A 12797-nucleotide genomic window follows, 5' to 3' on the forward strand; every position below is an offset into this window, starting at 1 on the left:
AAGTTTACCTGACACACTATATCGTAGTTAATAGAGTTTACCTGACACACTATATCGTAGTTAATCAAGTTCACCTGAGACACTATATCATAGTAAATCATGTTTACCTGACATATTGTATCGCAGTTAATCAAGTTTACCTGACACAATATATCGTAGTTAATCAAGTTTACCTGACACACTATATCGTAGTAAATCCTGTTTACCTGACACACTATATCGTAGTTAATCAAGTTTACCTGACACAATATATAGGGACGGTATAGCTCGGTTGGTAGAGCGGCCGTGCCAGCAACTTGAGGGTTGCAGGTTCGATCCCCGCTTCCGCCATCTTAGTCACTGCCGTTGTGTCCTTGGGCAAGACACTTTACCCACCTGCTCCCAGTGTCACCCACACTGGTTTAAATGTAACTTAGATATTGGGTTTCACAATGTAAAGCGCTTTGAGTCACTTGAGAAAAAGCGCTATATAAATGTAATTAACTTCACTTCACTTTATCGTAGTTAATCAAGTTTACCTGACACAATATATCGTAGTTAATCGAGTTTACCTGACACACTATCGTAGTTAATCAAGTTTACCTGACACACTATATCGTAGTTAATCGACATTACCCGACACACTATATCGTAGTTAGTCAAGTTTACCTGACACACTATATCGTAGTTAATCAAGTTTACCTGACACAATATATCGTAGTTAATCAAGTTTACCTGACACACTATCATAGTTAATCAAACTTACCTTGAACACTATATCATAGTTAATCAAGTTTACCTGACACACTATATCGTAGTTAATCAAGTTTACCTGACACAATATATCGTAGTAAATCAAGTTTACCTAACATCGTATTTAATCAAGTTTACCTGACACACTATATCGTAGTTAATCAAGTTTACCTGACACACTATATCGTAGTTAATTAAATTTACCGGACACACTATATCATAGTTAATCAAGTTTACCTGACACAGTATATCGTAGTTAATTGAGTTTACCTGACACACTATATCGTAGTTAATCATGTTTACCTGACACATTATATCATAGTTAATCAAGTTTACCAGACACACTATATCGTAGTTAATCATGTTTATCTGACACATTATATCATAGTTAATCAAGTTTACCTGACAGCCTATATCGTAGTTAATCAAGTTTACTCTACACAATATGTCGTAGTTAATCAAGTTTACTCGACACAATATATCGTAGTTAATCAAGTTTACCTGACACAATATATCATAGTTAGTCAAGTTTACCCGTCACACTATATCATAGTTAATCAAGTTTACCTGACACACTATATCGTAGTTAATCAAGTTTACCTGACACACTATATCGTAGTTAATTGAGTTTACCTGACACACTATATCGTAGTTAATCAAGTTTACCTGACACACTATATCGTAGTTAATCAAGTTTACCTGACACACTATATCGTAGTTAATTGAGTTTACCTGACACACTATATCGTAGTTAATCAAGTTTACCTGACACACTATATCGTAGTTAATTGAGTTTACCTGACACACTATATCGTAGTTGATCATGTTTACCTGACACATTATATCGTAGTTTATCAAGTTTACCAGACACACTATATCGTAGTTCATTGAGTTTACCTGACACACTATATCGTAGTTAATCAAGTTTACTCTACACAATATGTCGTAGTTAATCAAGTTTACTCGACACAATATATCGTAGTTAATTAAGTTTACCTGACAAAATATATTGTAGTTAATCAAGTTTACCCGTCACACTATATCGTAGTTAATCAAGTTTACCTGACACACTATATCGTAGTTATTCAAGTTTACCTGACACACTATATCGTAGTTAATCGAGTTTACCTGACACACTATCGTAGTTAATCGAGTTTACCTGACACACTATATCGTAGTTAATCGACTTTACATGACACACTATATCGTAGTTAATCAAGTTTACCTGACACACTATATCGTAGTTAATCAAGTTTACCTGACACACTATATCGTAGTTAATCAAGTTTACCTGACACAATATATCGTATTTAATCAAGTTTACCTGACACACTATCGTAGTTAATCGAGTTTACCTGACACACTATATCGTAGTTAATCGACTTTACCTGACACACTATATCGTAGTTAATCAAGTTTACCTGACACACTATATCGTAGTTAATCGACTTTACCTGACACACTATATCGTAGTTAATCAAGTTTACCTGACACACTATATCGTAGTTAATCAAGTTTACCTGACACAATATATCTTAGTAAATCAAGTTTACCTAACATCGTATTTAATCAAGTTTACCTGACACACTATATCGTAGTTAATCAAGTTTACCTGACACACTATATCGTAGTTAATTAAGTTTACCGGACACACTATATCATAGTTAATCAAGTTTACCTGACACACTATATCGTAGTTAATTGAGTTTACCTGACACACTATATCATAGTTAATCATGTTTACCTGACACATTATATCATAGTTAATCAAGTTTACCAGACACACTATATCGTAGTTAATCATGTTTATCTGACACATTATATCATAGTTAATCAAGTTTACCTGACACCCTATATCGTAGTTAATCAAGTTTACTCTACACAATATGTCGTAGTTAATCAAGTTTACTCGACACAATATATCGTAGTTAATCAAGTTTACCTGACACAATATATCATAGTTAGTCAAGTTTACCCGTCACACTATATCGTAGTTAATCAAGTTTACCTGACACACTATATCGTAGTTAATCAAGTTTACCTGACACACTATATCGTAGTTAATTGAGTTTACCTGACACACTATATCGTAGTTAATCAAGTTTACCTGACACACTATCGTAGTTAATCAAGTTTACCTGACACACTATATCGTAGTTAATTGAGTTTACTTGACACACTATATCGTAGTTAATCAAGTTTACCTGACACACTATATCGTAGTTAATAAAGTTTACCTGACACACTATATCGTAGTTAATCGAGTTTACCTGACACATTATATCGTAGTTAATCAAGTTTACCAGACACACTATATCGTAGTTCATTGAGTTTACCTGACACACTATATCGTAGTTAATCAAGTTTACTCTACACAATATGTCATAGTTAATCAAGTTTACTCGACACAATATATCGTAGTTAATCAAGTTTACCCGTCACACTATATCGTAGTTAATCAAGTTTACCTGACACACTATATCGTAGTTATTCAAGTTTACCTGACACACTATATCGTAGTTAATCGAGTTTACCTGACACACTATCGTAGTTAATCAAGTTTACCCGACACACTATATCGTAGTTAATCGAGTTTACCTGACACACTATATCGTAGTTAATCAAGTTTACTCTACACAATATGTCGTAGTTAATGAAGTTTACTCGACACAATATATTGTAGTTAATCAAGTTTACCCGTCACACTATATCGTAGTTAATCAAGTTTACCTGACACACTATATCGTAGTTATTCAAGTTTACCTGACACACTATATCGTAGTTAATCGAGTTTACCTGACACACTATCGTAGTTAATCAAGTTTACCTGACACACTATATCGTAGTTAATCAAGTTTACCTGACACACTATATCGTAGTTAATCGAGTTTACCTGACACACTATCGTAGTTAATCGAGTTTACCTGACACACTATATCGTAGTTAATCGAGTTTACCTGACACACTATCGTAGTTAATCAAGTTTACCTGACACACTATATCGTAGTTAATCAAGTTTACCTGACACACTATATCGTAGTTAATCGACTTTACCTGACACACTATATCGTAGTTAATCAAGTTTACCTGACACATTATATCGTAGTTAATCAAGTTTACCTGACACAATATATCTTAGTAAATCAAGTTTACCTAACATCGTATTTAATCAAGTTTACCTGACACACTATATCGTAGTTAATCAAGTTTACCTGACACACTATATCGTAGTTAATTAAGTTTACCGGACACACTATATCATAGTTAATCAAGTTTACCTGACACACTATATCGTAGTTAATTGAGTTTACCTGACACACTATATCGTAGTTAATCATGTTTACCTGACACATTATATCATAGTTAATCAAGTTTACCAGACACACTATATTGTAGTTAATCATGTTTATCTGACACATTATATCATAGTTAATCAAGTTTACCTGACACCCTATATCGTAGTTAATCAAGTTTACTCTACACAATATGTCGTAGTTAATCAAGTTTACTCGACACAATATATCGTAGTTAATCAAGTTTACCTGACACAATATATCATAGTTAGTCAAGTTTACCCGTCACACTATATCGTAGTTAATCAAGTTTACCTGACACACTATATCGTAGTTAATCAAGTTTACCTGACACACTATATCGTAGTTAATTGAGTTTACCTGACACACTATATCGTAGTTAATCAAGTTTACCTGACACACTATATCGTAGTTAATCAAGTTTACCTGACACACTATATCGTAGTTAATTGAGTTTACCTGACACACTATATCGTAGTTAATCAAGTTTACCTGACACACTATATCGTAGTTAATAAAGTTTACCTGACACACTATATCGTAGTTAATCATGTTTACCTGACACATTATATCGTAGTTAATCAAGTTTACCAGACACACTATATCGTAGTTCATTGAGTTTACCTGACACACTATATCGTAGTTAATCAAGTTTACTCTACACAATATGTCATAGTTAATCAAGTTTACTCGACACAATATATCGTAGTTAATCAAGTTTACCCGTCACACTATATCGTAGTTAATCAAGTTTACCTGACACACTATATCGTAGTTATTCAAGTTTACCTGACACACTATATCGTAGTTAATCGAGTTTACCTGACACACTATCGTAGTTAATCAAGTTTACCTGACACACTATATCGTAGTTAATCGAGTTTACCTGACACACTATATCGTAGTTAATCAAGTTTACTCTACACAATATGTCGTAGTTAATCAAGTTTACTCGACACAATATATTGTAGTTAATCAAGTTTACCCGTCACACTATATCGTAGTTAATCAAGTTTACCTGACACACTATATTGTAGTTATTCAAGTTTACCTGACACACTATATCGTAGTTAATCGAGTTTACCTGACACACTATCGTAGTTAATCAAGTTTACCTGACACACTATATCGTAGTTAATCAAGTTTACCTGACACACTATATCGTAGTTAATCGAGTTTACCTGACACACTATCGTAGTTAATCGAGTTTACCTGACACACTATATCGTAGTTAATCGAGTTTACCTGACACACTATCGTAGTTAATCTAGTTTACCTGACACACTATATCGTAGTTAATCAAGTTTACCTGACACACTATATCGTAGTTAATCAAGTTTACCTGACACACTATATCGTAGTTAATCAAGTTTACCTGACACAATATATCGTATTTAATCGAGTTTACCTGACACACTATCGTAGTTAATCGAGTTTACCTGACACACTATATCGTAGTTAATCGACTTTACCTGACACACTATATCGTAGTTAATCAAGTTCACCTGAGACACTATATCATAGTAAATCACATTTACCTGACATATTCTATCGCAGTTAATCAAGTTTACCTGACACAATATATCGTAGTTAATCAAAAAAACGCTCTGACGAAGGCCACGTGCCGAAACGCGTAAGCGTTCCTCTTTTTTGATGTGAGCAATAAATCAAGTGAAATGTGAGTATTTTGTCCTACTAGTCTTAATTTTGGGATGTGCTACCTTTTCAAACATTTTTGAAACATTTACTACACTATATCGTAGTTAATCAAGTTTACCTGACACACTATATCGTAGTTAATCGACTTTACCTGACACACTATATCGTAGTTAATCAAGTTTACCTGACACACTATATCGTAGTTAATCAAGTTTACCTGACACAATATATCGTAGTAAATCAAGTTTACCTAACATCGTATTTAATCAAGTTTACCTGACACACTATATCGTAGTTAATCAAGTTTACCTGACACACTATATCGTAGTTAATTAAGTTTACCGGACACACTATATCATAGTTAATCAAGTTTACCTGACACACTATATCGTAGTTAATTGAGTTTACCTGACACACTATATCGTAGTTAATCATGTTTACCTGACACATTATATCATAGTTAATCAAGTTTACCAGACACACTATATCGTAGTTAATCATGTTTATCTGACACATTATATCATAGTTAATCAAGTTTACCTGACACCCTATATCGTAGTTAATCAAGTTTACTCTACACAATATGTCGTAGTTAATCAAGTTTACTCGACACAATATATCGTAGTTAATCAAGTTTACCTGACACAATATATCATAGTTAGTCAAGTTTACCCGTCACACTATATCGTAGTTAATCAAGTTTACCTGACACACTATATCGTAGTTAATCAAGTTTACCTGACACACTATATCGTAGTTAATTGAGTTTACCTGACACACTATTTCGTAGTTAATCAAGTTTACCTGACACACTATATCGTAGTTAATCAAGTTTACCTGACACACTATATCGTAGTTAATTGAGTTTACCTGACACACTATATCGTAGTTAATCAAGTTTACCTGACACACTATATCGTAGTTAATTGAGTTTACCTGACACACTATATCATAGTTAATCATGTTTACCTGACACATTATATCGTAGTTAATTAAGTTTACCAGACACACTATATCGTAGTTCATTGAGTTTACCTGACACACTATATCGTAGTTAATCAAGTTTACTCTACACAATATGTCGTAGTTAATCAAGTTTACTCGACACAATATATCGTAATTAATTAAGTTTACCTGACACAATATATTGTAGTTAATCAAGTTTACCGTCACACTATATCGTAGTTAATCGAGTTTACCTGACACACTATCGTAGTTAATCAAGTTTACCTGACACACTATATCGTAGTTAATCGACTTTACCTGACACACTATATCGTAGTTAATCAAGTTTACCTGACACACTATATCGTAGTTAATCAAGTTTACCTGACACTATGTCGTAGTTAATCAAGTTTACCTGACACACTATATCGTAGTTAATCAAGTTTACCTGACACAATATATCGTAGTTAATCGAGTTTAACTGACACACTATCGTAGTTAATCAAGTTTACCTGACACACTACATCGTAGTTAATCGACTTTACCTGACACACTATATCGTAGTTAATCAAGTTTACCTGACACACTATATTGTAGTTAATCAAGTTTACCTGACACACTATATCATAGTTAATGAAGTTTACCTGACACACTATCGTAGTTAATCAAGTTTACCTGACACACTATATCGTAGTTAATCGACTTTACCTGACACATTATATCGTAGTTAATAAAGTTTACCTGACACACTATATCGTAGTTAATCAAGTTTACCTGACACACTATCATAGTTAATCAAACTTACCTTGAACAATATATCGTAGTTAATCCAGTTTACCTGACACACTATATCGTAGTTAATCAAGTTTACCTGACAAACTATATCGTAGTTAATCACGTTCACCTGAGACACTATATCATAGTAAATCACGTTTACCTGACACATTATATCCCAGTTAATCAAGTTTACCTGACACAATATATCGTAGTTAATCAAGTTCACCTGAGACACTATATCATAGTAAATCACGTTTACCTGACACATTATATCGCAGTTAATCAAGTTTACCTGACACAATATATCGTAGTTAATCAAGTTTACCTGACATCGTAGTTAATCAAGTTTACCTGACACAATATATCGTAGTTAATCGAGTTTACCTGACACACTATTTCGTAGTTAATCAAGTTCACCAGAGACACTATATCATAGTAAATCACGTTTACCTGACACATTATATCGCAGTTAATCAAGTTTACCTGACACAATATATTGTAGTTAATCAAGTTTACCTGACATCGTAGTTAATCAAGTTTACCTGACACAATATATCGTAGTTAATCAAGTTTACCTGACACAATATATCGTAGTTAATCGAGTTTACCTGACACACTATATCGTAGTTAATCAAGTTCACCTGAGACACTATATCATAGTAAATCATGTTTACCTGACATATTATATCGCAGTTAATCAAGTTTACCTGACACAATATATCGTAGTTAATCAAGTTTACCTGACACACTATATCGTAGTAAATCCTGTTTACCTGACACACTATATCGTAGTTAATCAAGTTTACCTGACACAATATATCGTAGTTAATCAAGTTTACCTGACACAATATATCGTAGTTAATCGAGTTTACCTGACACACTATCGTAGTTAATCAAGTTTACCTGACACACTATATCGTAGTTAATCGACATTACCTGACACACTATATCGTAGTTAATCAAGTTTACCTGACACACTATATCGTAGTTAATCAAGTTTACCTGACACAATATATCGTAGTTAATCAAGTTTACCTGACACACTATCATAGTCAATCAAACTTACCTTGAACACTATATCATAGTTAATCAAGTTTACCTGACACACTATATCGTAGTTAATCAAGTTTACCTGACACAATATATCGTAGTAAATGAAGTTTACCTAACATCGTATTTAATCAAGTTTACCTGACACACTATATCGTAGTAATCAAGTTTACCTGACAAACTATATCGTAGTTAATCAAGTTCACCTGAGACACTATATCATAGTAAATCACGTTTACCTGACACATTATATCGCAGTTAATCAAGTTTACCTGACACAATATATATCGTAGTTAATCAAGTTTACCTGACACAATATATCGTAGTTAATCAAGTTTACCTGACACACTATATCGTAGTAAATCCTGCTTACCTGACACACTATATCATAGTTAATCAAGTTTACCTGACACAATATATTGTAGTTAATCAAGTTTACCTGACACTATACAACGTAGTTAATCGAGTTTACCTAACACACTATCGTAGTTAATCGAGTTTACCTGACACACTATATCGTAGTTAATCAAGTTTACCTGACACACTATATCGTAGTTAATTAAGTTTACCTGACACACTATATCATAGTTAATCAAGTTTACCTGACAAACTATATCGTAGTTAATTGAGTTTACCTGACACACTATATCGTAGTTAATCATGTTTACCTGACACATTATATCATAGTTAATGAAGTTTACCAGACACACTATATCGTAGTTAATCATGTTTATCTGACACATTATATCATAGTTAATCAAGTTTACCTGACATCCTATATCGTAGTTAATCAAGTTTACTCGACACAATATATCGTAGTTAATCAAGTTTACCTGACACAATATATCATAGTTAGTCAAGTTTACCCGTCACACTATATCGTAGTTAATCAAGTTTACCTGACACACTATATCGTAGTTAATCAAGTTTACCTGACACACTATATCATAGTTAATTGAGTTTACCTGACACACTATATCGTAGTTAATCAAGTTTACCTGACACACTATATCGTAGTTAATCAAGTTTACCTGACACACTATATCGTAGTTAATTGAGTTTACCTGACACACTATATCGTAGTTAATCAAGTTTACCTGACACACTATATCGTAGTTAATTGAGTTTACCTGACACACTATATCGTAGTTAATCATGTTTACCTGACACATTATATCGTAGTTAATCAAGTTTACCAGACACACTATATCGTAGTTAATTGAGTTTACCTGACACACTATATCGTAGTTAATCAAGTTTACTCTACACAATATGTCGTAGTTAATCAAGTTTACTCGACACAATATATCGTAGTTAATTAAGTTTACCTGACACAATATATCGTATACAATCAAGTTTACCCGTCACACTATATCGTAGTTAATCAAGTTTACCTGACACACTATATCATAGTTAATCAAGTTTACCTGACACACTATATCGTAGTTAATTGAGTTTACCTGACACACTATATCGTAGTTAATCATGTTTACCTGACACATTATATCATAGTTAATCAAGTTTACCAGACACACTATATCGTAGTTAATCATGTTTATCTGACACATTATATCATAGTTAATCAAGTTTACCTGACACCCTATATCGTAGTTAATCAAGTTTACTCTACACAATATGTCGTAGTTAATCAAGTTTACTCGACACAATATATCGTAGTTAATCAAGTTTACCTGACACAATATATCATAGTTAGTCAAGTTTACCCGTCACACTATATCGTAGTTAATCAAGTTTACCTGACACACTATATCGTAGTTAATCAAGTTTACCTGACACACTATATCGTAGTTAATTGAGTTTACCTGACACACTATATCATAGTTAATCATGTTTACCTGACACATTATATCGTAGTTAATTAAGTTTACCAGACACACTATATCGTAGTTCATTGAGTTTACCTGACACACTATATCGTAGTTAATCAAGTTTACTCTACACAATATGTCGTAGTTAATCAAGTTTACTCGACACAATATATCGTAATTAATTAAGTTTACCTGACACAATATATTGTAGTTAATCAAGTTTACCGTCACACTATATCGTAGTTAATCGAGTTTACCTGACACACTATCGTAGTTAATCAAGTTTACCTGACACACTATATCGTAGTTAATCGACTTTACCTGACACACTATATCGTAGTTAATCAAGTTTACCTGACACACTATATCGTAGTTAATCAAGTTTACCTGACACTATGTCGTAGTTAATCAAGTTTACCTGACACACTATATCGTAGTTAATCAAGTTTACCTGACACAATATATCGTAGTTAATCGAGTTTAACTGACACACTATCGTAGTTAATCAAGTTTACCTGACACACTATATCGTAGTTAATCGACTTTACCTGACACACTATATCGTAGTTAATCAAGTTTACCTGACACACTATATTGTAGTTAATCAAGTTTACCTGACACACTATATCATAGTTAATGAAGTTTACCTGACACACTGTCGTAGTTAATCAAGTTTACCTGACACACTATATCGTAGTTAATCGACTTTACCTGACACATTATATCGTAGTTAATAAAGTTTACCTGACACACTATATTGTAGTTAATCAAGTTTACCTGACACACTATCATAGTTAATCAAACTTACCTTGAACAATATATCGTAGTTAATCCAGTTTACCTGACACACTATATCGTAGTTAATCAAGTTTACCTGACAAACTATATCGTAGTTAATCACGTTCACCTGAGACACTATATCATAGAAAATCACGTTTACCTGACACATTATATCCCAGTTAATCAAGTTTACCTGACACAATATATCGTAGTTAATCAAGTTCACCTGAGACACTATATCATAGTAAATCACGTTTACCTGACACATTATATCGCAGTTAATCAAGTTTACCTGACACAATATATCGTAGTTAATCAAGTTTACCTGACATCGTAGTTAATCAAGTTTACCTGACACAATATATCGTAGTTAATCGAGTTTACCTGACACACTATTTCGTAGTTAATCAAGTTCACCAGAGACACTATATCATAGTAAATCACGTTTACCTGACACATTATATCGCAGTTAATCAAGTTTACCTGACACAATATATTGTAGTTAATCAAGTTTACCTGACATCGTAGTTAATCAAGTTTACCTGACACAATATATCGTAGTTAATCAAGTTTACCTGACACAATATATCGTAGTTAATCGAGTTTACCTGACACACTATATCGTAGTTAATCAAGTTCACCTGAGACACTATATCATAGTAAATCATGTTTACCTGACATATTATATCGCAGTTAATCAAGTTTACCTGACACAATATATCGTAGTTAATCAAGTTTACCTGACACACTATATCGTAGTAAATCCTGTTTACCTGACACACTATATCGTAGTTAATCAAGTTTACCTGACACAATATATCGTAGTTAATCAAGTTTACCTGACACAATATATCGTAGTTAATCGAGTTTACCTGACACACTATCGTAGTTAATCAAGTTTACCTGACACACTATATCGTAGTTAATCGACATTACCTGACACACTATATCGTAGTTAATCAAGTTTACCTGACACACTATATCGTAGTTAATCAAGTTTACCTGACACAATATATCGTAGTTAATCAAGTTTACCTGACACACTATCATAGTCAATCAAACTTACCTTGAACACTATATCATAGTTAATCAAGTTTACCTGACACACTATATCGTAGTTAATCAAGTTTACCTGACACAATATATCGTAGTAAATGAAGTTTACCTAACATCGTATTTAATCAAGTTTACCTGACACACTATATCGTAGTAATCAAGTTTACCTGACAAACTATATCGTAGTTAATCAAGTTCACCTGAGACACTATATCATAGTAAATCACGTTTACCTGACACATTATATCGCAGTTAATCAAGTTTACCTGACACAATATATATCGTAGTTAATCAAGTTTACCTGACACAATATATCGTAGTTAATCAAGTTTACCTGACACACTATATCGTAGTAAATCCTGCTTACCTGACACACTATATCATAGTTAATCAAGTTTACCTGACACAATATATTGTAGTTAATCAAGTTTACCTGACACTATACAACGTAGTTAATCGAGTTTACCTAACACACTATCGTAGTTAATCGAGTTTACCTGACACACTATATCGTAGTTAATCAAGTTTACCTGACACACTATATCGTAGTTAATTAAGTTTACCTGACACACTATATCATAGTTAATCAAGTTTACCTGACAAACTATATCGTAGTTAATTGAGTTTACCTGACACACTATATCGTAGTTAATCA

General features: G+C 32.9%; 1 protein-coding gene across 1 annotated transcript in view; it reads right to left on the reverse strand.

The window, feature by feature from the left end:
• LOC133646646 (growth/differentiation factor 11-like) overlaps positions 1-12797 on the reverse strand; it is a 36309-nt gene that overhangs the window by 22468 nt on the left and 1044 nt on the right. The gene's annotated exons all lie outside the window — the stretch shown is intronic.

Source organism: Entelurus aequoreus, linkage group LG01 (assembly GCF_033978785.1).
Source record: "Entelurus aequoreus isolate RoL-2023_Sb linkage group LG01, RoL_Eaeq_v1.1, whole genome shotgun sequence".
Taxonomy (NCBI): domain Eukaryota; kingdom Metazoa; phylum Chordata; class Actinopteri; order Syngnathiformes; family Syngnathidae; genus Entelurus; species Entelurus aequoreus.